The following is a 26,241-nucleotide window of genomic DNA, read 5'->3' as shown; positions in this document are numbered from 1 at the left end:
GACAAACATAGTTTTAAATTTAGGGTTTTACAAATTGTCAATAATAGTAGTAGAGGGGGTGATTTAGTAAATGTATTAGAACAGAAGGAACTACAATGGATACTAAAAATGAGAGCACATTATCCTCCAGGATTAAACCAATATGTTCCTTTGAAACCAGTTCTAAGAAATCGAAAGTAATACATCATTTATTATACATTTTACATATTGTGCTATGTTACACAGTTGATGAAATACACTTATATTTTCTATATATTTTATATATCAATTTTAACATATCTATGTTTATATTTATTAATATTTATATTTAGATTGATAAGGTTTAAGCACATAGCACATAAACTTAATAGATGAACAATATAATGCATCAGTTTTAGCCCGACCTGTAGTACAGTGGCTTACGCTTAATTTTGTTCTTTATGTCATTTTTTCTTATTTTTTAAAAAAAGTTAGTTTGGTTATATGCATAAGAGATAAACTGTGTATATTTATATCTCTTGAACCTTGGTTTTTATATAGGTTTTATGGTATGTTGTATCAATTTAAGAATGATTAAAATGTTGATAAGTTAGGATTTACTGTGATATTCCATTTTAAATGAAATACACATAATACTGTGTGTGAAGTCAGCTATGGCTTTAAATTTGAAGGTTTTATCAATTAATGAGTTAATTACCTTAATTGGATACGAAACATAAGCTATTTAAACCAAGCTCTTTGTGTAAATTAATGAAATCTGATGAAGCGTATGGTACATACGCGAAAGCGCTCATTTCTTATAATTTTACCTTTGGATTAAAGAAGAAACTTTCTATTACTACGTTGTTGGCTGATTAATGACTTTGTGAGTATATGCTGCCATTTCGTACTGGACATACTTGTGTTTTTTTACTACAATTTTCGTTGGTTTTGACAAGTGTTCCAGCGTGAGGTGAACAGTTTTATTGACTATTTTGGTGCTTTATCTTCCTTGACTGTATCACCTCACGGAATGGCTCATTCATCCATAGAATTGGATTATAATCCGGAATTGAGGGGAACCACTGATAGATGGCTCAACATCACCAGAAATGGACAAAACCCTTTATTGAGTCTGGAGTTTACAGCATCCACCACAAGAAACAATGAACAAGATATTACTGGTATTGAACATTTTAATATTCTTCTCAAACAGTTAGAATGATTTATACAAAATGCAAAGGTATATCTGGCAGCGTAAACATTTAGAAGCCTCGCTACACTTCAATATAATACCAAGAGGCATGAGAGTCTTGTGCATGCCAACTTGCGGTGAAAGCCAACCAGAATTGCTCAGAAAATGGCAAGAAATTAATCTTGACACTAGCCGTAAATACATGCAACTAGTGATAGATCACTTCATGCCGCTGGAACAAGAATTATTAGCCAATGTCAACAAATTGAATCAAGAGATACGCCATACTTTCAATAATGAACCTTGTATTAAAAGATTAGAAGATCTTTATATTCAGATTGAATCCTACAGTAATAAGTTACAGTTAACCAAACATCGGAAACTGCAACGGGACCATCGCGATTTTACTGAAGGCAATTTATTCATTTGGCCACGTAGCGTGAATAATGATGTCAGAGCCAGCAATAGAGGGAGAGCGATGAACCCTTTAGACACTACGCTCGTGAGAAAGGAATCAGCATCAAGCAATATTGTCCCAGTTAATAACTCTTCAAGTAGAACCTCGGATAGTGCGTTCATCACTCCGCCAGACACGATTGACACAGTAACACATATATCTGCCTCTACTCCGCTGCCAAATCAAGAGGCAGGCAAGGTCAACCATCAAACAAATTCTCCACATAATGGAGCGATACCGAAGAGTAATGCAATCGCCCCCCTTTTTTACCGTATTCCATACGGAAACCTACAATACCGAGAGAGCGGTCCAGGAGCTGGGACAAACGCAAGCGGAAGTTCTCAGAAGAGAATATCCAACAGAGACGACGTCAAAGACAGTAAACAGTTCTTTTTTATGTTTTAACTTATCCAGTTATGTAATGTCTGATTCTGAAGTGAGCCTCCTTAATAGAGGCTTGTCATTTATTCCCTCGCAAGCTAGTAGGCTGCAGGACGTTCTAATTGATTTAAGAACTTTTGGTCGGAAGCTAGCACTTAAATTGTTATTTAATGACAAAAAGACGTGTAATATAGAGCAAGATGATGAAATTATATGTTTTAAGAAAAAAAGTCTTTATTTCCCCCCCTTACCCACACACATCGAATATTTTATAAAACTATGTGAAAACAGCTTCTATAAGCATTTCTATGATGGAACCAGGAAATGTTTGTTTTTTAATATGGATACAAATGAAAGGCTATCTTTACAAAAATTAATTAATGAGCCCTCCATAACAATTAGACCTGCTGATAAAGGGGGAGGCTTTGTGATATTTAACACAGAAGATTATACTGCATTAATGCTAAGAATGTTGGATGACTTAGATACATATACTAAGATTTCTATTTTACAATATTCTGATATTATCAGCAGAATTAATGAAGAGTTATATGACATGCTGATGTGTTATCAGATTAGTAAAGAATTGTATGACTTTTTCACAATTGAATCTCCTCAGGTGCCCAATATAAAAGCAATACCAAAAATGCACAAGAATTTATTCCCACCCCCCATTAGACCTATTGTAGATGGGGAAGGATGGGCTACACAAAATATCTCCATCTATCTAGAAAAAACTTTAAGACCTATTATTAACAAAATACCAACAATTCTAAAGGACAGCTATCAATTATTAGAAATACTTGACCACTTTGAAGTGGAATTAAAACAAGGAACTCATTTACTAGTAACATTAGACATACAAAGTCTATTTACATGCATTCCCAATGATCAGGGTATAGAATCCATCAGAGGATTACTTCAATCCTATCCTGAGATAAGTTGTAACAAGGGCATATTAATTTGTCATTTAATAGATTTAGTTCTTTCAAATAATGTTTTTTCATTTTCAGAGCAAATGTATTTACAGAAGTGGGGTGTTGCCATGGGCACACCCTGCGCCAACACTTATGCAAATCTAGTGGTCAATTTTTGGGAAAGAGAATACCTGTTTAATAATGACCTATACAAAAAAGTGTTATTATATACTAGATTTGTGGGTGATATTTTAATCATATGGGAAGGCACATTAGAACAATTTGAAAGTTTTTTGAAATATTTAGAGTGTACATCTAGTTTCCTAAAGTTTACGATGGAGGCATCTTATACAGAAGTAAATTTTTTAGATCTAAATTTAAAAATTAGTAATGGGAAAATTGTCTCCACATTATATAGAAAAAAATGTTGGAAAAATGCATTGCTCAGTTTTGATAGCATGCATCCAAGATATGTCTTTAATGGCATTGTAAAAAGCCAATTTATGAGACTGAATAGAATTTGCAAAGAAAATCAGGATCTTAAACTTCAAGCAGATAAAATGGAAGATTAGTTTTTGCAGAGGGGCTACAATAAGGCATTGGTTAAAGGATTTAGAAATCAAGTAGTCAGAACAACAGATAGCTTGAATATATTAGAAGTAGAAAGTAGTTATCAGTGCCACAATAAAAGATCATTTTCAAAATATCAAGAAAAAGTTCACTTTGTCACCACATTCACTAATGATAACAAAAAGATTAAAAACATTATAGGTAATCATTGGCAAGTGTTAACAGTAGATGAAAGAACTTTGAAGCTAGTAGGTGAAATTCCCAGTTTTACATATCGGAACAGCAAGAATCTCAAGAGATTATTATGCAAAACACACACTAGGAAGGCAACAATGGCTTCAGAGCCCAACATGAATTTGGGCACATTTGCATGTAAACACTGTAATATGTGTAAGTATATTACAGAAGTACAAATGTATATGCATCCAACCATGTATTATTCATTTGTACCTAGATTCCATGCATCATGTGATACCTGCAATGTTATTTACTTAGCTACTTGTGAACATTGTTCGGCATTTTATATAGGGCTCACTAAGAGATTTTAAAAAAAGAATCTACAATCACATATACGATATTAAGAAAAGCAATGAAGCTAACGCATTGGCGAAGCATATAATTCAATATGACAAACATAGTTTTAAATTTAGGGTTTTACAAATTGTCAATAATAGTAGTAGAGGGGGTGATTTAGTAAATGTATTAGAACAGAAGGAACTACAATGGATACTAAAAATGAGAGCACATTATCCTCCAGGATTAAACCAGTATGTTCCTTTGAAACCAGTTCTAAGAAATCGAAAGTAATACATCATTTATTATACATTTTACATATTGTGCTATGTTATGCAGTTGATGAAATATACTTATATTTTACATATATTTTATATATCAATTTTAACATATCTATGCTTATATTTATTAATATTTATATTTAGATTGATAAGGTTTAAGCACATAGCACTAATAGATGAACAATATAATGCATCAGTTTTAGCCCGACCTGTAGTACAGTGGCTTACGCTTAATTTTGTTCCTTATGTAATTTTTCTTATTTTTTAAAAAAGTTAGTTTAGTTATATGCATAAGAGATAAACTCTGTATATTTATATCTCCTGTGGTTTTTATATAGGTTTTATGGTATGTTGTATCAATTTAAGAATGATTAAAATGTTGATAAGTTAGGATTTACTGTGATATTCCATTTTAAATGAAATACACATAATACTGTGTGTGAAGTCAGCTATGGCTTTAAATTTGAAGGTTTTATCAATTAATGAGTTAATTACCTTAATTGGATACGAAACATAAGCTATTTAAACTAAGCTCTTTGTGTAAATTAATGAAATCTGATGAAGCGTATGGTACATACGCGGAAGCGCTCATTTCTTATACTTCTTTGGATTAAAGAAGAAACTTTCTATTACTACGTTGTTGGCTGATTAATGACTTTGTGAGTATATGCTGCCATTTCGTACTGGACATACTTGTGTTTTTTTCCTACGCTTTTGGCATAATATTAGAGAGTAAAGAGAGACAGTTGGGTGTTTGGCCTTATGGTTAAGGTGTTTACTTCACACACACACACACACACACACACACACACACACACACACACACACACACACACAAGGTACAAGGTTTGAGTCTCATCCTGAGGAAAACTGGCTAGCCATAAAATGGCCCACAGGGGCTGCTAGCCTAGTACTTACCTATGAACTGACAGAAATAAAAAGTGATAACACAGAGAGGTTTTTGTCTACTATTCAAAATGTAGAATATTATTTTATGTAAAATCTAACTGGTTGTAAAAAAGTGACACTGCACTAATGACTGCACATTTACGAAAATCTAATATGGCTGAATTAAAGATGTTCTTCATACCACATTGCTGCAGTCCTAACACTTGGGTAGTCCGCTGTCCCAGTCGGCCCGAATACCAAAGTATATGGCTGACGTCGGTCAAGGCGCATTAGTCTGACGTCAGGACGTCAGGGTACAAATGCGCATGACCGACGTCATATCCTCAGTCTTTTTTGCCGCATGGTCCGATGCAGAAGCAGTTTTGCAAGTGCAGGTTGGCGTTCTGAGATTTTCCGAAGTCGGAGTTTCAGACCGAATCCAAGTTGGCTAAGTACCCCGTTGGGGATTATTTTGGTTTTTTCTTGCCTCAGTATTTTACCGGATGTCAGAAAAAGTGAATAACTGTATTTCTTGTGGGAAACAGATACCTCATAGGGATTACCATACCTTGTGTATACCTTGCTTAGGGCCTGAGCACGACGTTGTTGGCTGTCGCTCTTGTGCTAGATTTAACAAACGCACTATAAAGAGAAGATTAGATTGTGCCAGGTTAGTTTTTGGGAAGCGGTGTAATTATAAAATGCCGTCGGATGCTCCGGCGCCCGCTTCGTCAAAAAAGCGCAAGGACAAAACAGCAAAGCCTAGGCTGGAAGAACCGTCTGTCCCGGACGTCGGTTCTTTAGAGGGCTCGGTGGAGCCAGGGGTTCAGCCAGAAATTTCTTTGGAATCCCAGGGAGAGACTTTATTACTGCAAGATGTGACCTCTCAGGAGGTAGGCCAGGCGGAAGGGGCTTCTCAGGTAGCTGTTCTTCCCTCCCTTCCTAAGGTGGTTAGGCCCTCCCCTGCTGTTTCCAAGGCTTCTCCCAGGGGCAGGCCAGGTTTTGTTTCAGGAGTTACCCCTAGTTCTTCAGGGTCTGTACCTAAGAAGCATATGCTTAAGATGGCAGAAGATTTGATTACTATGATTAGAGGTTCTATGCCCCCTCCTGATAAGAGGCCTAGGGTGGAACCTGAGCTTGGGAGTTTTGAGCAGTGTTCGGATGCTTCTGAGTCTTGGCTGAAGACTTGCAGGAGTATTCCCTTACTCTGATTCTGATGTAGATGATTCTACTCCTTCTGCTTCTCCTCCTGAGGATTTTTCATTTTCAGAGACTCTTCATTCCATGAGGGAGCATTTTAAATGGGAAGGTCAGGATTTCTCTGATTCAGGAAAGGCTTAGGGAATTTTGTTTCTACCCCAGCATAGGCCTTTAGCTATACCTCCTGTTCTAGATGTGGTAGAGGATGTTTTGCAGAGGCTTCTCTGAACCCTGACTCTTTGCCTCCTGCTCCAGTTAAACCGGATAGATATTATAGGGTGCCTGAAGCTCATAAGTATCTTTTAAGAGTCCTAGGGCAGACCCAGAAACTGTTTCACAGGGGCCTAAAGGTGTTAAGGCTTCTGTTGTTAAAAATCCTGTTCCTCCAGATAAAGAGGCTAGGGCTTTGGATAGATGGGGAAAGAAAGTGTATACTTCTTCCACTTTGGCCATGAGAGCTTTGAACTGCCAGTTTCACATGTTGAAATACCAAAATTATCTCCTTTCACAATTAAAGTCTAAGGTAGATGCTTTGGCGGAAGGTATTGAGTGTAAAGAGTTGCAGGATTTAGTTCATGTTTCTGAACAGGTGGGTAAGCATTCTTTGCAATGTGGTTTTGATGCTGTGCAGGCCTCTTGAGGGTGGCTGCCACTGGTTCGGTTCTTCGCAGGCACGCCTGGTTGAGGGATCAGAATTTAGCTGAGCATGTGAAAACAAGGATTTTAGATGCTCCCTTACAATCTGATGTGTTGTTTGGTTCGCCTGTGGAAGCAGTTCTAAAGAAAATGGAAGACAAGGCTAAGTCTATGCAGACTGTTAAAGATTTTTGCAGGTTCAGCCTCCAAGTTTAGTAGAAATTGGCCTACCAAGGGGTGGACATATCCTGCTTATGATTCCCAGTCTAGGGGTAGGTCTAGGCGTGGTAGAGGCAGAGCTCAAGGTTCTTTTAGGCCTAGAACAGGAGTTCACCTGCTCAGTCTTCTGGTGAGGGCAGGGGTCAGTCCTTTCGTAAACAGACACAATGACCTGCCTTTTCAGCTGCCAGAATCTTCTCGGCTGGCAGCACCTTTGGGAGGAAGGTTGGCACTTTTCAAAGAAAACTGGAGTTTAATTACCCAAGACAGATGGGTATTGGATATCATTCACAACGGTTACAGGTTTTATTTCCATACCTTGCCTCCTTTCAAAGGCATGCCAGACATTCCTCCTCAACAAAGGAAAGAGGCTCACAAGCAAATTTCTCTGTTGCTCCAAATAGGGGCCATTCGGCCGGTTCCTGTGCCAGAAAGGGGCCTAGGATTTTATTTTCGCCTGTTCCTAGTACCAAAAAAGGGGAACACGTGGAGACCAATTTTGGATCTGTCTATCCTCAACACTTATCTGGACATTCCCAAGTTCAAAATGTTGGCGTTACAACAGCTTTTACCTCTGCTGGGCAAAGATCACTGGATGGTAACTTTGGATCTCAAGGAAGCTTACCTTCATGTTCCTATCAGACTAATTTGCAGGAAGTATCTGCGTTTCGAGCTGGAATTCTCATTATCAGTTCTCTGCATTGCCCTTTGGCTTATCTACTGCGCCCAGAGTATTCACAAAGGTTCTGGCTCCAGTGATAGCTTTCTTCAGGCTAAAAGGAATACAAATCTATCCTTATTTGGACGATTGCCTGATTCTGGCTCAAGGAAGGGACGTGCTTCTTCAGCATTTGGAATATGTTATAGCAGTGCTAAGATGCCTAGGGTATTCTGTGAACAAAATAAAGTCCAGTCTAGTACCCTCTCAAGACATGTGCTTTCTGGGTGTGAGACTGAATACAGCAGCCCAGATGGCCTTTTAACCCCGGACAAACAAAAGAATCTTTCTCTTTACTTCCATCAACTATCTCATCAGTCCGGGCTGACTGCAAGGACAGTCCTTCAAGCCTTAGGGTTCATGGCATCTTGTATTCTGGTACTTCCCAATGCCAAACTGTATATGAGGAAGCTACAATGGTATCTCAAAAATGTATGGACACAGCACTGCCAGGATTTGGACACTGTCATTCAAATAATACCTTGCATTCAAAAGGAATTTTTGTGGTGGGCTCAGGAATGTCACCTAAACAAGGGACTCTCTGTGACCCGGCCAGAGGCGAGTCAGATTCTAACGACAGATGCCTCAGACACAGCTTGGGAGCTCATCTGAATGGAAAGTGGATACAAGACAAGTGGCCTGCCAGACTGCAGCATCTACATATCAACATGAAGGAGATGTTAGCAGTTCAGTTTGCATTACTGGCTTTCAAGGATTTACTTCTTCCAGGGCAGGTGTTGATTCTAACAGACAACACAACTGTCATGTGGTACATCAACAAACAAGGGGAACACATTCTTATCCTCTATGCAGGCAAGCAATGATTTTGTGGGAGACTGCGTTAAGCTTGCAGCTGAATCTTCAAGCAAGGTTTCTGCCAGGAGCACAGAACTCCTTAGCAGATGTGTTAAGCAGGCAAATCATGGATCCCCACGAGTGGAAACTGGATCTTCATGTATTTCAGACATTGACAGTGTCATGGGGAACTCCAGACATAGATCTGTTCGCTTCTCCACTAAACCATCAGCTGCCAAAGTTTTGCACGAAAAGGTTTCATCACACAGCCTGGAAAGTGGATGCTCTTTCTTTCAGTTGGAAAAATCTTCATGTGTATGCCTTTCCACCTCTGCCTCTCCTCCCAAAGGTACTTCTAAAGGTCAGACAAGACAAGCCAAGGATGATTTTAATAGCTCCAGATTGGCCTCGGCAGCACTGGTACCCATTGCTGAGGAGTCTGGTAAGGAAGCCTCCATGGCCCTTACCTTTGATTCCACACCTATTGTCTCAGAAGGACGGGCATCTGCTCAATGTCAAGCTTCACTCTCTTCATCTAACAGCTTGGCATATTCTGTTTTGAACCATAGCAGGTCTCAGCTTCCTCAACAAGTTTTGAATGTGATTATGGAAGCCAGAAGACCTAGTACAAGGAAAGTGTACATGGGAAAATGGAAGAGATTTTTATTTTGGTGTGCAGCAAAGGATTTGGATGTTTGAGCCAAATTTGAGTGTGGCTCTTCAATATCTTACTGAGTTATTGGACAAAGGTTTGTCTTTCTCTTCCATTAAGATTCATGCTGCAGCAATTTCAGCTCACTATGATTGTGACCCACCATTGTTTTCTCATCCTTTGTTCAAGCAATTTCTTAGAGGGCAAAGAATATAAGACCCCCACGTAGAGCTCCTACTCCTGCTTGGGACCTCAATTTTGTGTTGGAGAAACTCACTCTACAACCTTTTGAGCCTGCAGCTACTGCTGAATTGAAATATTTGTCATGGAAGACTGCTTTTTGTTAGCCATTACATCTGCAAGAAGGGTGTCTGAATTGCAGGCCCTTATGGCGGTTGAGCCTTTCCTGATTTTCATAAGGATAGGGTATCTTTACGTACTAATCCTTCCTTTATGCCTAAAGTGGTTTCTAGTGTGGCTTTAAACCAAACTATTCATTTTCCTACCTTTTATGCAGATCCCCAAAATAAGGGAAAAGATTTTGCACACTTTAGATGTACACAGGCAGTTCGTTATTATTTAAGCAGGACTGAGGATTTTAGGCAGTCTCAGCAGTTGTTTGTTTCTTTTGCTTTGAGTTCTCAGGGCAAGCCTGTGTCAAAACAAACTATTTCTAAGTGGATTGGGTTTTGCATTGCATTTTGTTATTCCCATCATGGCAAGGAGATTCCAGCTGGGATTAGGCCTCATTCCACTAGGGCTACTGCCACTTCAACAGCATTTCTAAGGGGTGGCAACTAAGGATATTTTGGAGGCAGCTACTTGGAGTTCAGTGCATACTTTCTCTAAGCATTACCACCTTCCTCTCTACTCTAAATCTAGGGCTGGTTTTGCCACGGCTATTTTGCAGGGCATGTTGTCAGCTCCTGCTTCCTTATGATTTGCCAGCCTCCCTTACCTCTGCTTTGGGATTCTACCCAAGTGTTAGGACTGCAGCAATGTGGTATGAAGAACATAGTACAGTTTTGTACCTACCATAAATGTAGATGTTCAAGATCCACATTGCTGCAGTCCAATTTACCTCCCTCCTTCCCTCTGTGTTTAGGGGTGGTTGTGTGGGTGTGGTTATACTCTTGTAAATTTGTATATATTGTATATATATTTGGTGCAGGAGTGTGTGGTGTTTTTTGGTTTTAGCCTTATCTTTTTAGGGTCTTCTGACATCTGGGGCAAGAAAAGACTGAGGATATGATGTCGGTCATGCGCATTTGTACCCTGACGTCCTGACGTCAGACTAATGCGCCTTGACCGACGTCAGCCATATACTTTGGTATTCGGGCCGACTGGGACAGCGGACTACCCAAGTGTTAGGACTGCAGCAATGTGGATCTTCGAACATCTACATTTATGGTAGGTACAAAACTGTACTTTTTATGTAGTGCAAGTAGTAGTGTACAAGTACATGAATGTTTGACTAAAAAGGGAACAGTTTTGAAGGAAAGCAAGGTTTATTTATGACAGTTTGTGTGAGTGTTTGTGGGTTAGAGTTAGAGTTATGGCAAGGTAAGAGAACAGAGTTAGTGTTGTGCATGTTTGGTGTTGAATGTGTTCAGTGTCCTTTTGTGTTGTGTAATGGTACTGTTAAGAAGAGAGTTGTTAGTAATATAATGTGTAAGGTTAGTGTTAGGGCAGGGGTCAAGTTAGGATTGGTACACATTAGTAAGGTGGAGCACAGGAGTGCTTACAGCAGTTGGCATCCCCTCCTGCCTTGCCTGTCCTCCGACTGTAATTTAGTCTACTTGTTGACTAGGTTTGCAGTTTTAGCCTTTTGAACAGAACGGATTCAAGGAGATGATAGATGTATTCCCAGAGGATTCAAAGACATGATAGATGTATTTCCAGCACGGGAGCCACTTAAAGCAAGGTTTTAGAGAGGAAATGGCTATTTGAGGGACACTGTATTTTGAGCTGGGTCAGTAGAACTTTTCTTGTTGTGCATCTCCCTTCAGGGGAGAGGAAGTGAGTATTTTTTGGCTTTTATTGTAAGTGGTAATAGAAAAGTCATTTGGAATGACTAAATCTGGAAGCAAAGACTGTTGCTTTTGTTTATTATTGCTGACCATTACACCATTGCTACGGATCTAGAATGGAGTATTCGTCGATGTCCATTTAAAGTTGTTATTTTTTGGATGAGGTATGGGAAAATAGAAAGAGGCCAACAGATAACCACATTGTCAAAATACAAATATTGCCTTAATGTCTGCTATGATGGAAGAGAGATGGATTTAGTAAGTGAGAAAAGTAAGCATAGAAATGACCTTTATAATCTGCAGGATTCCATTGTGTACTACCTGAGAGGAATGTTCCATTTCTGAAGCAGAACAATCTTTTGTGTAGTAAGCTAGTAACCAGCTTGCTTCTCCTTTGCTGAACTCTGCAGACCTTAAGGGGCTTTCTCTAAGTTTATAATTTGGAGGATCAAAGGAGTTTGTAAGGTTTATAAAGATTGCATGTGTCAGACTGCTGTCATTTTTATTTTGCAGAATGCCATCAGTGAAGGTCTGGAGAGCTGTTATGATGCATCTCCCTGCCCATAATCTGTGTTGGTTTCAGGACAAGATGCAACACCAGATGATACCCTCAAAACAGCAGACTAATATCTGGCAGTTTACACAGAATATTAAGGCAATGACATGCTAATTACCTGGTTTCTGTACTATGAGGTTTTATTCCCTCAGCCTATGTTTTCTTATTGTGGAGCTCTGAGACAGTCAATTAACCAGTTTTCCTGGATTACCATGTAAAAGGACATTTGTGTCCTGTGGTCTTACTTGGTTAACAGTGAAAAAGTCTGATTGCTCGTAATGTCATACAGTGTAAAAAAAAAAAAAAAGAAGTTATGTACTTACCGTAACGTTCCATGTGAGTTGTTCATCTCACCTTTATTCATACTGATGGGTTTGGAGCCGATCCTCGACTCTGAGTCGGCCAACTACAAAAGCTCAAGGTCTAAAGCCAGCTCAAGGCCAGATCCCTATCCCATGATGCACTACAAACCTCCCTCAGATCTTGTTTGCTGCTAGCTAAAGGCTAAAGTCATTTTGCCACTCTATCAGAAAAAAGGTTCCAATTCAAACTTCTCGGACCCCTAGTAAACTGGAAGGGGGTTGGTGGGCAGGATGTAAAAATAATGACGAGATGAGCAACTCACATGGAACGTTATGGTAAGTACATAACTTCTTTATGTGAAGTTGTTGTATCTCACCGTTTAATCTTACTGATGGTTAGTGTCCCAAGCACCATCTTTCTCGGGGGGCTCAAGGGAGAATGTTCCTCAGAACTACAGAACCAAAGGAGGTCCTGTCTCTGGAGGCCTTATCCACTTTATAATAGTTGATGAAGGTATGTGGTCTAGACCATGTGGCAGCTGCACAGATACAGTCTTAAGGTATTTTAGCCAAAAAGACAGAAGTGGCTACAGATCTGGAAGAATGAGTCTTTATCCTTTGTGGTAAAGAATTATTTGTAGAAGTGTACGTGAAAGCAAAACAGTCTGATAACCATCTGGACAATGTGACTTTAGACACTGGATCACCTTTCTTTGCTTCTGAGAAGGAAACAACTTCATTTTTCCTGAATTGCTTGGTTCTGTCCAAATAAAATCATAGTTGTCTATGCACATCAAGTTTGTGAAGCATGTATTCAAAATGGTAATTCAATAGTTTGATTGAGATTAGCTTCTGAGCAAACTTTGAGTAAAAAGGAGGGATTTGTTCTCAAAGAAACTCTGTCATTATGAAAAAATAGATAGGGGAGTTTGATAGTCAAGGCTTGTAACTCGGAAGTCCTCTGAGCAGAGGTTATTGCCACTAGAAATAAGGTTTTCCAAGAAAGGTATTTAAGGTCACAAGATGAAGCTGGTTTAAAAGGGGATAAAATAATGTGGGAAAGAACAAGGTTCAAATTCTAAGGCATGGAGGGCGTTTTGACGGGTAGTCTGAGTATTCAAAGCCTTTTTAAAAGACACTTTCCATATTAGAGACATAATATTTTAAGAGTGGAAACCCAAATGAAAATTAAAAGTAGCTGCCAACTGTACCCTAATTGTAGCTGCAGCAACACCTTCATTGAAAAGTTTAGTAAGAAAATTTAGGATGGCAGAAGCAGGAGCTTAAATAAGGAACTATTTCATTTTGAGACACCCAAATAGCGAATCTCCTCCACTTGCTATGGTACATTTTCTTGTGTGGACAGCTTATGAGAGGCTGTGAAAATGTGTTTAACTTCTGTTATAAGATTAGGAAACCTGGCTATGTTTGGAATTGGAGCATCCAAGCTGTCAGTTTGAGGGACTGTGGAGAGAGTTGAAGAGTTCCTGAGGCGTCGGTCAGGAGATCCGGCACTGGGTCCAGGATCCAAGGCTATTCCAGTATCTGAGGCTGGAGGAAAGGGAACCAAATCTGCCGAGGCCAGAATGGGGCTATTAAGATCAAAGTTCTACACAGACACTTTACTTTCTGCACTTTGGGTATCGGGTATTGGAGGAAAGGCGTAGAGAAGGCCCAGTGGCCAATCGTGCACAAGTGCATACCTTGGGATTTTCCCTAGAGGGGGGATTACGGCAAAGTAGTTGCTGCATTTGGTGCTGGCTGGAGTTGCAAAGAGATCACAGCAAGGCTGGTCCCATCTGTGGAAGATCCTTTTGATGCTTCAGAGACCACTCGTGCGGCCAAAGTATTATTCTGCTCAAACTGTCTGCTATCATGTTGAACTTTCCTGGGATATGCGTTGCTATCAGAAAGCGCTGGGTAGAAGTTGCCCCTTTCCAAACTATCAAGGCCTCTCTGCAAAGGGGATAAGACTTGGGTCCCCCCATGTTTATGTACTAGACTACTGCCATATTGTCTGATTGTACAGCAATTGTTCCTAGGGGAAGAGAGTCATAGAAGAACTGCAGTGCTAGGAGAACCGCTCTCATCTCCAGGACATTGGTATGCAGGCAAGCCTCGTGTTGATTCCACGTACCTTTTGCTGTTCTTCCCTGATAATGCCCCCCCCAATCAGGGAAGCATCCGTGGTCACTACGGCTATAGGAGGTGGTAATACAAATGGTCGACCTAAAGTCACATGGTGTGAAGTTATCCACCACCGAAGATCCTTCTTGCAAGAGTCCGTTATTAATATCTGATGAGTCATTGGTAGTTCTTGATAAGACCACTGGGTAAACAGAAGCCACTGAAGTATTCGCATGTGCATTCTGCCCAGAGTAACAGTGATTATGGCTGAAGCCATGGTGCCTAGCAGTTTGAGGATCTTTGACACTGGAGCTCTCATGATCGAAAGAATGTCCAGTAACTGATTTCTTAGATTTTGAATTCTTTCTGGAGGTAGGGATACTGTTAGAGTGACCATGTTTAGTTCTGGTCCTATAAAAACGATCTGTTGCGATGGCAATAAGGCAGATTTTCCTGAGTTTATCGTAATCCCCAATTGCTGGCAAAGGTTTATTGTCCTGTTTCTCACCTGAATAAGTTGATGCCTGGTGGTGGCAGTGAGAAGCCAGTCATCCAAATATGGAAACACCTGGAATCCGGATCATCTCAGGTGAGCCGTTACTTCTGCCATGCGTTTGGTGAACACTCTGGGGGCTGTTGTGGGACCAAAGGGCAGAGCTCTAAATTGGAAATGACTGGCTCCCAGCCAGAAGTGTTGATGATCTCTGGATGGACTGTCCACTTTGATATGGTAGTATGCACTCTGGATGGCCTGTCCACTTTGATATGGTAGTATGCATCCTGGAGATCTATCGAGCACATCCAATTTGTCTTTCCCCAGAAAGGGGAGAATTGACTGAAGCATGACCATCCAGAACTTCGTCTTTTTTACTGATTTGTTTAATCTGCTGAGGTATAGAATGAACCTCCAGTCCCCTGTTTTCTTTGGTACTAAAAAGAACCTTGAGAAAGTATTGGATACTCTTTGGTCTGCTGGGACTGGCTGGATGACTTTATTTTGAAGCAACATTTGAATCTCTAGAGTTGCTTATTCCCTGTGACTGGGTGGAACATCCGGGATTTTTTGACTGGGGGGGGGGGGGGGTGGCAAAGGGTATTGAATATCCTCTGGAAATAATTGTTCGTACCCAGGTATCTTTTGTGATTTTTAGCCAGGTGTCTGGGTACAAGGATAGGCGTCCCCCGACTGCCTCCAGAGGTGGACAGTTGGGACTCTTCTCAGGAGCGCTGATAGGGTTTCCCAAGGGACTGATATCTGTCTCCCTGATTTTGCAGACCCCCTCTGCCATGAGGTCAGCGTTTTCCATTGCCCCCCCCCTCTGCCTCTGGAGGGGGCTTCACCATGAGTATCTTGGTAAGATTCCTGAGACTTATGGAACCACATCTTACCACCACCTCCCTTTGGGGTAGGATCTAATAGGGGTGGAAAAACAGACTCCTATGGCAGACAGAGTCTTACCATTCTGCTCACTCCTGGCAAGAGTCTCCTTAACCTTAGGTCCAAAAAGGGTTGACCCATCAAATGGGGTGTTAATAAAGGAAGACTTAAAGGGTTCCGCAAAGGAACACAATCTCATCCAGGAATGACGCCTGATGGCAATTCCTATACCTGTGGCTCTGCTTGTTCCATCAGTCGTGTAAGAGAGTAGGTGCAAGGATGAGTTTGTAAGGGAAGTTAAGGTAGAGAGCTGGGCAGTAACCTGGTCAGAAACTCCTACTGCTACTGAACCTTGTAAGGTATCTTCAAGTTCTTTCAGGAGATCCCTTTGCAGTCTAGTAAAATGGGTAAGATAGTTCAGCGAACGAAGAACAAAGGCCGTTGAACTGAACATATGATGTTATGTGGTTCTATCTCACCTACATTCCTTACTCATGGGTTTGGAGCTGAGAATCGGCTCTGACTCAGCCAAATTTCTCTAGCATGAAGTCTCTAACTGGCTGGGCTAAACCAATATCCCAGGATGCACCTCGCTGTAACCCCAGATCTCATTTGCCGCTCGTAGAGTTAGGACATGGTCTCACTTGGCTGTGGCTAAGTACCCTTTTAAAATACTTTTAGTATTTTAGCAGTCTTCTTTTTGACAAAAGCTGTTTTGATAGCTATCTTTGTACCTGAATAGTTGTTGTGTGAGGTTTTGAGAGTTTAGTGTTTTGTGGTATCCCTACTGTTTTTGCGGGCTAGGCCCGTTTAAGTTAGAGGACCTAGTCCTCTCCAGTGTGTTCCTTGTTGTGTTGTGCTGTTGTGTTAGTGGTTAACTCCCTTTAGGAAGCGTTTAAGTTAGAGTTTCCTTGTCCATTTAAGTGCTTGTTGGTCTTCCCGCCCTCCTTTTTTGTTTGACTCTGTCGGTTGTGTGTGGCGCGGTTGCTTGCCATGTCGAAAGAACTGAAGGAACATAAACCCTCTGGGTTTAAGAAGTGTACAGAATGTGGCTATAAAATGTCCATTACAGATGGGCACTCTATCTGTGTTTATTGTCTTGGTGCTATTTACTTGCAAGAGTCCTGCAGTTTCTGTCATGTTTTTAGCCCTAGGGTACTGCAGGAACATAAAAATAAACTGATTTTGAAGGGTCTGATCAAGCCTTCCTTTGAGGAGGCCTTGGAGTCATCTCCACCTTCTAGTACCAAGTCTAAGCCTCCTAAGGCCAAGAAAAGATCTCCGGCTCTGTCTGCTTCTTCTGAGCCATCGGAGAAGGTTTGTAAATTGGATACTTCCTCCTCGGCTCCACTGTTCTCGGGGCTGAAGGAGAAGGTCTCTGAAATGGATACTACATCCTCAGCTCCACTGTCCTTGGGGCCGAAGGAGTAAGACTCTGAAATGGATACTACCTCCTCGGCTCCATTGTCCTCGGGGCCGCAGGAGGTATCTGTTGTACTGGAGTCGACCTTGGCTCCGATATTTTTGGAACCTCTTCGGAGCAGGTCACCCAGTATCAGGCATGAGTCTCCAATCGGGAGATCTAGATCTCCTTCTATTTGTTCCAAATCCTGTAGGCTGTCTGATTTGGATGTGGATAGGGTGGTCCAGAGGCTCCTACAGTCGCCGGTGTTAGCAAAACTGTTTTCGGCTCCGACCCAGTCGGCTCCGGAGCCAGTTCCCATTCTTGTACAGATGATTCCTCCTCCGAACACCCATGTGTCGTCGGAGCCAGAGTGCTCCGCACCGAGTGATGTTCTGGTGTCTGCTCCAATACCCCAGGTGAGTCTATCGGAGCCGGCTTCGGCTCCAACCAGGTCGGCTCCGTCCTCTGGTTTCGGCACTCTGGTTTCCTCAGTCAGACCCTAGGGGGATACGTCGGGACTCCTGTTGGTTCCGAGCCTCCCTCTCAGTGCTTTGGCTCGGGGAATCTCTACTCCGGTCATGGCCTCAGAGACTGGTTGGTCCTCGGACTCAGGGGGACCGGCCTTCGAGGCCATGAGGAGCGCCCTGGCCAGGTCGTCAGGTACATCACCTGGATCAGTCACAACATCCCCTTACACCCTGGCTAGAGCCTCTGATGCCCCCCTCTCCATGGACGGCATAGCCCGAATGTCTGGGGATACCCCTTTGAGCGGTCCCCTACTTTCTGAGGGCCCCACAGAGTCAGTGCCTGAGGAGCCTCCCAGTAAGAAGTCATGCAGGAGGAAGCACATAGACTCCCAGGACGAGTCACTCACTTCTGATACTGACCTCGAGGAATCAGAGGGGTCGTCCCCCGATGATGTCTCTTTCTCTGACATCCTGGAGATTTTGAGACAGAGAGGCGACTGGCCCTCCAAGAGTCTGTATTCCTCAAGGCCTTTGGAGCTCAACCCTCCACCTCCTGGGTGACTCCACCCTTTGACGAACTCCTGGACTTGATTTGTCGAAGGGTGTGGGAGAACCCTGATTTCGTGGAACTGGTGCCCAGACATCCAAACAAGTTCCTGTCTGCTCCCCTGGGCAAAGAGTTCCTTACCAAAGGGGTTTTGGTAGATGCCTTGATGGTGGCAGCAGCCACTCAGCAGGAAGTTGCAGAGGCTTCTTCTTCAGTCCACCCTCCTAACAAGGAGTCCAGGAGTATGGACTGGTATGAGAAGTGTACCCTGTCTTCAGCGACCTTTACCTTACGGTCGTTGAATTACCTCTTTCATTTCAATCGGCTCCAAAGAGATGATCTGAAGGAGCTAGGAGATACTCTGATGGGTAACATGTCTGAGGCAGTAGCGCAGACTGTTAACACCCAGTTGTCTACCCTAGGATCCATTGTCAACTCATCTATGAGGCTCATATCTTATGCAGCCGAAGGGATGAGTAGGACAGCTAGCTCAGGCGTAGCTCTCAGAAGGCAAGCCTGGATGTGCCTGTGTCATTTCGCGGAGGCCTTTAAGTCTTCCTTCACTGACGCCCCCTTTGATGGGTCCTCTCTCTTCGGACCCAAAGTGAAAGACACCCTCACCAGATGTGAACAGGAGGGAAAGACCCTATCTGCCGTAGGGGCCCATTTTTCTCTCCCTTCTAGGCCTTATCCCAAGGCTGAGAGAGGAGGGAAGATGTGGTTCAAAAAGTCTCAGAGGTCCTTTCCCACAGCTCTTATATGCCTTATTCCTTTTAGTTGCTGGGTAGGCTCTAGCTTCTCTTCGACCCTGGACAAAGTGGATATCACAAACCAAATGAAAGAATGAATGATCTTTCTGATAAACATTGATTGTGTTTTTACTTAGAAAGCAGACAACTACTTGTGAGCCAACCAAACAAGTGATCATGCAGAGATGACTGAAACCACACTGTGGTTTGTGGAGGCTACGCTGCAGAAAATTCCATTCCATTTGGAGTCTCAGCCTTACAGTTGATTATATAAGTAAAGGATGTACAGGGTTACATCCCAGTGCATATAAGGTTGGACTTTGCCTCCTTACAGTTGGAGAAATCAAATTCTACTTAAAATAGTTACTTTTGCTCAAAATCAGAAGTCCTTAGCTACTCCAGTGGTATAGAGGGACAAAACCCTGATTATGGCCCAGATGATGTGGGTCTGATCATCGTTTTTGGGTGACTGATGGAGTGGTGAAGAGGATTGGCATTCCTACCTAGGAGGGGATGGTGGTGCTGTGGGCATCATCTGCATCAATCCCTGGTGGAAGCTGAAGATATCGTATGGTAAGTGGTGTAGTCCGACATGGCGGACATGACTGAGCTGCTGCTGCAGAGCAATGGTGATACACCGCAACTTCCACATTGCACATCACCTCTCAGATGTAACCACAAGCAACAAAGGGTGGGGGGCCATGGGTAGGTCATATTAACCCACCCCAGCTGATGATAGCACTGACTCCCCAGGATGTTTTCAAGATGCCACTGTTCTGGCATAAAAAATATCCTTAATAGGCCAAGGGTAAATTGGAGTAGCTGGTAGACCAAGTGATGGGATGTTGGGCACACAGACGGCTGTCTGGATGAAGAAGGGGACTCAAATAAAGAAAGAAGAAAAAAAATCAGAATTCAGCAGGAAGATTGGCAAACTGATGTCCTGCATCTGTTATCTGTAAAACTTGAATTAAAATGGAAGTTAATGTATAAATCGTCTTTGAAAACAAAATGTTTTATTTTAGAGCCATTATTTCTCAGCATGATGGTTCATTTCTGGTGTCCTGTACAATCCAAATAAAGATAGTAGTTCTCCAGTGTCCACTTGTTTATTTCTTGGTTTATTAAGAGCTGTAAGGTCCTTTTTGTCCATGATCTAGTCAATCTATATATCCTGTGCATGTTAATGCTGTGCACCCCCTCCTTTTATTCTCTAGCTGAAAAGGGAAATACAGGATTTGGAATTTTTATTCACATGTCAGGACAGCTTCTATTGAGAAACAGTTTACTTATTTTGTTTATGTTTTAGTTAATGGGGTTGCCTATGATTGGCAGTAGCTATGGTAGAAAATACTCTTATGGATATTTAAGAGAATGTGCATGTATTTAACAGCAGTTATTAATAAAACTGAATAGTATCATACATATATTTTTCCATTTCTCCTTCATTTATTAAGAGTCCTGGGTTATACACTGGGCCGATGACTGATGAGTGCTAAGATTAAAGAGAATTTGAAGTCATCTAGAGTGTGAAGTTAGTCTTCAGGAAACTGTGGATGCTTGGCATTTTGCTATTTATTGATTTTGGTTTATAGGTTCATAGGTTCATACTAGGCTATACTAGGTTCCCACTAGCCCATGCTTTGTGGTATACGCCAACTTTTGCAAGTGGTATTATTTGCTATGAATACTTTTGAAGTGCCTGTAATTGAGCAGTGACTTGGCCTAAATCCGATCTGGCAGGTGCATAGAGTTCTCCCATGCATTCATCTACATCTGCCTCACATAAGTCCAGGAGGTGCTCTGCCTCACATATACCGGGATTTTATTCCACAGCATAGGGAGTCTTTGGTGTTGAATCTAGCCCTCGGTTCTATTATATCTCCTCAGCCCTTCTATTGCTTAAGTCTCCGTTTTTGAAGCTGACGTTCTAGTCTAGCTGGGTCTGTGGATTTTTGAGTTGAAGCTTGGGTCAAATCTGGGTGATAGGCAAAGTTGTTGTCTGAGCAAAGCTTCAGTCTCTGAGCAGAAGTGGAGTTCTTTAGAGAGTGGCATCTTTTCTGTTTTGAGCTTTGAGACCCTTTTGGTGGTGAACTTTGTGGCCTTCCAGTCCACTGTGTGGATGGGTCGTGGTATTCAAAATGGGGGCATTGTACTCAATCATTGGTCTGATGAGTGCATTGTACTGAGAGACTATGACTACCTGAAGAGAAGATATAGATGATAAGGTGTAGATGAGAATCAGGCAATGTAGAAGGTAAGGTGGGCAACTTTGGCTACATGGGTGACACTCATAGACTAACAATGGTCCAGGTCCCCACTAACCTGATAAGGTCTGTGGATTGCAGTGGCTATAGTAGCTTAGCTAGGGCTTTGGCTTTTTGTGAAGGTTTTCCCGAATATATTTTTTTTTTTTTGGCATTACTTTATGGGCATGGCCTGGCACATCAGTTATCTTCTGACCCTTCCCCCTTCTATCTGTGTCAGATGTGTTTTTTTACTATGGCGGCAGTTTTCATCATCTCATCATGCTTTGTCATCCATCACCCTCCTGTGTTTGCTGGTACTTCGAAAAGGAAAGTAGATGCCAGAGGGCCCAGGACTGAGCCCTGGTACACCACCACTTACACTTGGCTTTGAGTTCGACATGGCTTTGGCGCTTGACGCTGACCCTGGGGGTTCACTCACAGCCAGTTTGCACACATCTTTGTGATGTGTGCTTAAAACATTTAAGCTGATGAGTTTTTCAATGATACCCGAGTGGGGTATTGTATCAAAGGCCTTCGCCAGATCGAGGTAGGCTGTATGGATATCTGCAACTTGTTTTCATAAAGGAATACTTTCATAAATGTCATTTATTACAGACTAGTTTCGTCACCTCACAGTAAGATGCTGACCGGTTCGACTCTCAGCTATAGCTTCTTCTGCTTGGAGACATGCGTGAATGGGCGTACCTTCATTGAAGGTTGTGCGTTAGGGCTGGCAACTCAGCATGTAAAAATCAACTGCCAATCATTAGCAGACCGGAGTTCCGCTGTGGCAACCCCTAACCAGGAAAAGCCGAAAGAGACGACAACAACAATGTGTCCATTTTTTTTTTTTTTTTTTAAACAAGAAGCACCTTTACTGAATTATCACTTATGACTTAGACAGTCATACGTTTACATAAATGAAAACAAACTATATTGACACATTTTCAGTTTCAAACATTATGCAACTCATATAATTTTCAATACAGTCATTGTCAATCAAACATTACATAGCTTGTTCAGTTCCTGCCTTTCTTTAAACCTCATTCCTCCTCCAAAACATTATTCTGCATGTATTGCTCCCACAATAATAATTTGCTTCTACCCTTTTTTTAAAGATCCCAATTCTAGTTATTTTATCTCTGTTACTATATTCTCTAATTCTAACACAGATGGTTTAGACTTTGATTTCCATTTTCCAGTAATTGCTTTTTTGGCAGACACTAGAATTAAACTCAGTAAGGTCTTACTATATTTAGACAATTCTGATTCTGTATCACAGCTCAGAAAATAATTTCTTTAGTTACACCAATTTTCTCACCAAGTGTTTCTGACAGAGTAGTCTGCAGGAAATTTTTAAAATTTGCTAACTCACTACATTCCCAAAAATATATTTTCAATTTTCTCTTTCTTCCCATTGCACCTCCAACATTTGCAATCTACCCAAGGAAAAATTATTTTGAGTTTGTTTGATGTATAAACTACATATTCAAACACTTTTAGGTGAAAATCATAAATCTTCTAGACTTTATTGCATATATGGAAGCCATACATGCATCATCCCATTATTCCTTTCTAAATCAATTATCCAGTCTCTCTTCCCAATCCTTTCTAACCTCCTCTGGTTGATTCCTATAGTTATGCGGGATTTTATATACCCTACTAATTATCCCTTTTTAACAGCAACTTTTGTTCAAGATTCTGATAAAAACTCTAAAAGTGTTGGTCTTTCGCTTCATATATCCCTATTTTTTTGTCTCTGCCTATACTCTATCAGTTCTTGATAAGGAAGATAATCTCTAGCCTGCAGTCCAAATGTATTCTTGGCTTCCTCCCTTTCTGTTACATTTCCTTCTCTAATTATTTGCTGCCAATACCTTGGTTCCTTTGCCAGTTTTCTCCGGTAAATTTAAACCCCCCTCTTGACTGTTCTCTGTACCCCTAATTGCAGTCATCTCTATTGGAAGAATCTCCTTTCTCCCTTCCTGTGTTGGCTGTATTCTTAGAATACTTTCTGCTACTTTATGAATATAATAATCTGCATGGTTATTGTTGTTCTCCATGAGGATCTGCATCCAAACCCCCCCAGTCTCACCTCATTTCTTGAACTTCCTCCATTTCATTGTTATCCCTTCCACTTTCAATTATAGCTGTCTGCTTGTATCATGTATCCGAGCTATAACTGTGAAGTCTTGAAATATCCCTTCAGATCAAGTAATTCCAAACCATCTTGTTCTGTTGGAAGGATCAACTTATCCCACTTGGTATTTGCCCTCTTCCCCTCCCAGATAAAATATTTCAACTCTTTATTAATTGATACCCACAATTTTTACCCTGGTTGATAAAAAATACACCTGACCTGTCTATAAAACTAAAGTGACTAAAAATGTAACTGTTTATATCGTGCTATCCATATCTGTAAAACAAAGCTTCCAGTTTCTCAGTTTTTGTATTATTTGTGTTTAGTCTTTTCCCATATATCCTTAGCTGCCATAGCAGAATCCTTTTATTTTATCATGTCCCCATAAATACGAGTACTGCTGAACCAGTTTGTGTGTGGGTATATAGTTTACAGCTATTGCCTTTGTTTTATCTTCATTAAATTTGTATCCCGAAAAGACTTGAATTTGTCTTAGAATGTTTCACAATGTTGAAATATTCTTTTCTGGTTTTATCAGGTACAAAATAATATCGGCGAATAAAGCCAACTTTTCATGATTACCATACCAGTTATAGCCTTGAATTTCTGAGTCCCTTAGTTTCTTTGCCAATGGTTCTAAATGTAATGCAAATAACAGAAGGGAAAGAGGACACCCCTGCCTGGTTTGTAGGATTATAGTTTACTAGGCTATCGACTCAGCGGTCATTTCAAGCCTAGCCATTTCTTCCCAAAGTAATACCATAGATACTCTAGTCAGTACCCAGGATTGTATTCAATAGTGACTGCTCATGCCCAGGAGGGTTGTGGACTATATCTCCAGTAAGAATTTGCAATGCCCCATACACTCATCCAGGTTCTGTTTGATCAGTGTCAGAGGTGCTTTGTTTCACGTGAATTGGTAGCCTATTCCAAAGATGCGTCAGTTGCTGGGAGACAAATCTGTCCTTCCAGCATTCCCTATTCAAGTCGCAGGCCATATTTAGGTCCCTGGAATGGTTAGCTCCAGTCCTGTTTGATTTACAGATGTGCAGCAAATTCATTAGGTTTGGGTCTGAGATTGCTCTGTAAGCCAGGCATAAGTCTCCTCTAAGAAATCTGTACAATACAGAGTAAAGTGACAGAGACTTTAGTCTGTCTGTGTAAGGCATGTGCTGTGGAGTTCCGTTATCTTCTTTGTTAGAACTTTTTGAGGCCTTTCCATTTGCTGCAGGTGGTTTGTACAGTACATGCCAACAGGGGCATTATACTCAATTATGGGCCTGATTAGTTACAAGTATAAAGGGGTTATAACCTCCTTTGCTGTAGAGGGGATGCCTTTACTAATCAAGTGTGCTACATAGAAAGAATTCCTTACTACTGTAGACACATGGTGGTCAAAGTTAAGGTCGCAGTCAATTTGTGGTTCTAGATCCCTTACCACTTTGTAGGTACTTAGGGTATTGTTGTTGATTTGATAGTGTGAAGGGACATTGTTTTTGCCAAAGGGAATGATGATGCATTTCTTTGCATTCAGTTTGAGACCGTGACTAAGATGCCTGTCATTGGTCTGCATAAGACCCTCCTGAAGTATATGAACATCATTTAGGGATTCAATAATTGCACCTAGGCTGCAGTCCACAAACTTGGTCAGCCACAACCCCTTAGTTTTGTCCTGAATATCTGAGAGGTATAGTCACCCACTTTGATGGTGTGTATCCAATATGAGCTAGTTAGCAACCCATCTTACAGCAGATGAGTTTACCTTCACTTTGCTAAGTTTATTGGTAATGCCTGTGTGTGGGATTTTGTCAAAAGCCTTTGCCAAATTGAAGTATGCTGTGTGCACAGATTTGCCTTCATCAGTGGCCCTGCTCACGTTTTCAAAGAAATCCACTAGGTTTAACAGGCAGGATCTGTGCTTGACAAAGCTGAATTGGGTTAGATCCAGGGTTTGGAAGTTGCCTATCTTTATTAATGAGGTCCATGGCCTTACAGATGTTGCTGGTCAGACGTATGGGTTTATAATTCCCTGGGTCTGTTGCTAGGCCACCTTTGTGGAGGGGAATAACTGTTGCTGTTCTCCATTCCACAGGAACAAAGTCTGTGGTTAGGCTATGATTGAACAGGGTACATAATGGTGATGTTGGTTCATGTTTTAGCTTGTTTAGAAGACAACCTGGGATGTCGTCTGGTCCTATAGAGGCTGTGTTTTTTTGCCTTGGACAAGACTTTAATGACCTGCTCTTCAGATGTGCAGGATGGGAGTGAAGTTGGGGGCAAGGTTTGCGATAAGTATGGTGGGGATAATGGAGTGAAATTTTTACCAAATCCATCGACTAGCAGGTTTTCTGTGTGGGGTCAGTGTGTGATACTGTTACTCACAAGTTCAGCATGTGCTTGAGTCCTACCTTTTAGGCTACACCTGTAGTTGGTAAAGTCTACACATGTAATTGGTAAAGTCCTTATGGTTATCCCTGGCTGTGCTTGCTAAGTTTTTCTCAAAGATGCCCTTAGAGGATTTGACATGCTGTCTTATTTGCTTGTTGAGGCTGAGGGGGGTACTTTTCCATTGTTGGGGACTCACCTTTGTTTTCTTGGAGAGCAACTTTTGCATTTGTTGTAAAGTTTGTTGATACTGCATGTCCACCAGAGTGACTTGTTATTACTTGGGGTTTGGCTTTGATTCTTTCTGGAACTGCCAAGTCTATACACTAATGCAAGTAATTGTACAGGGCTATAGTGTAAGCATCTGTGTAGTTACCACTTCCAGGTGGGGGTGGGGTTGGGGTTGGAATGCATTTATACCTACCCCTAGGAGGGTATAGTTTGCCTTGGTGAATATTTTTAGTCTGACTTTGCCCTTTGTGAGTTCTGGTGTTAATACCAGCTTGAAGGCGACTTATTTGTGGCA

At 41.4% G+C, this 26,241-nt stretch overlaps 1 long non-coding RNA gene across 1 annotated transcript in view; it reads left to right on the top strand.

Annotated features, from left to right (window-relative positions):
• LOC122791093 overlaps positions 1-26,241 on the top strand; it is a 668,635-nt gene that overhangs the window by 573,833 nt on the left and 68,561 nt on the right. The window lies entirely within an intron of this gene.

Source organism: Protopterus annectens, chromosome 16.part0, assembly GCF_019279795.1.
Source record: "Protopterus annectens isolate FY-2018-M chromosome 16.part0, PAN1.0, whole genome shotgun sequence".
In the NCBI taxonomy this organism is placed as follows: domain Eukaryota; kingdom Metazoa; phylum Chordata; order Ceratodontiformes; family Protopteridae; genus Protopterus; species Protopterus annectens.
Note: the sequence above shows the minus strand (reverse complement) of the source record. Positions and strands in the feature narration are given on the sequence as shown.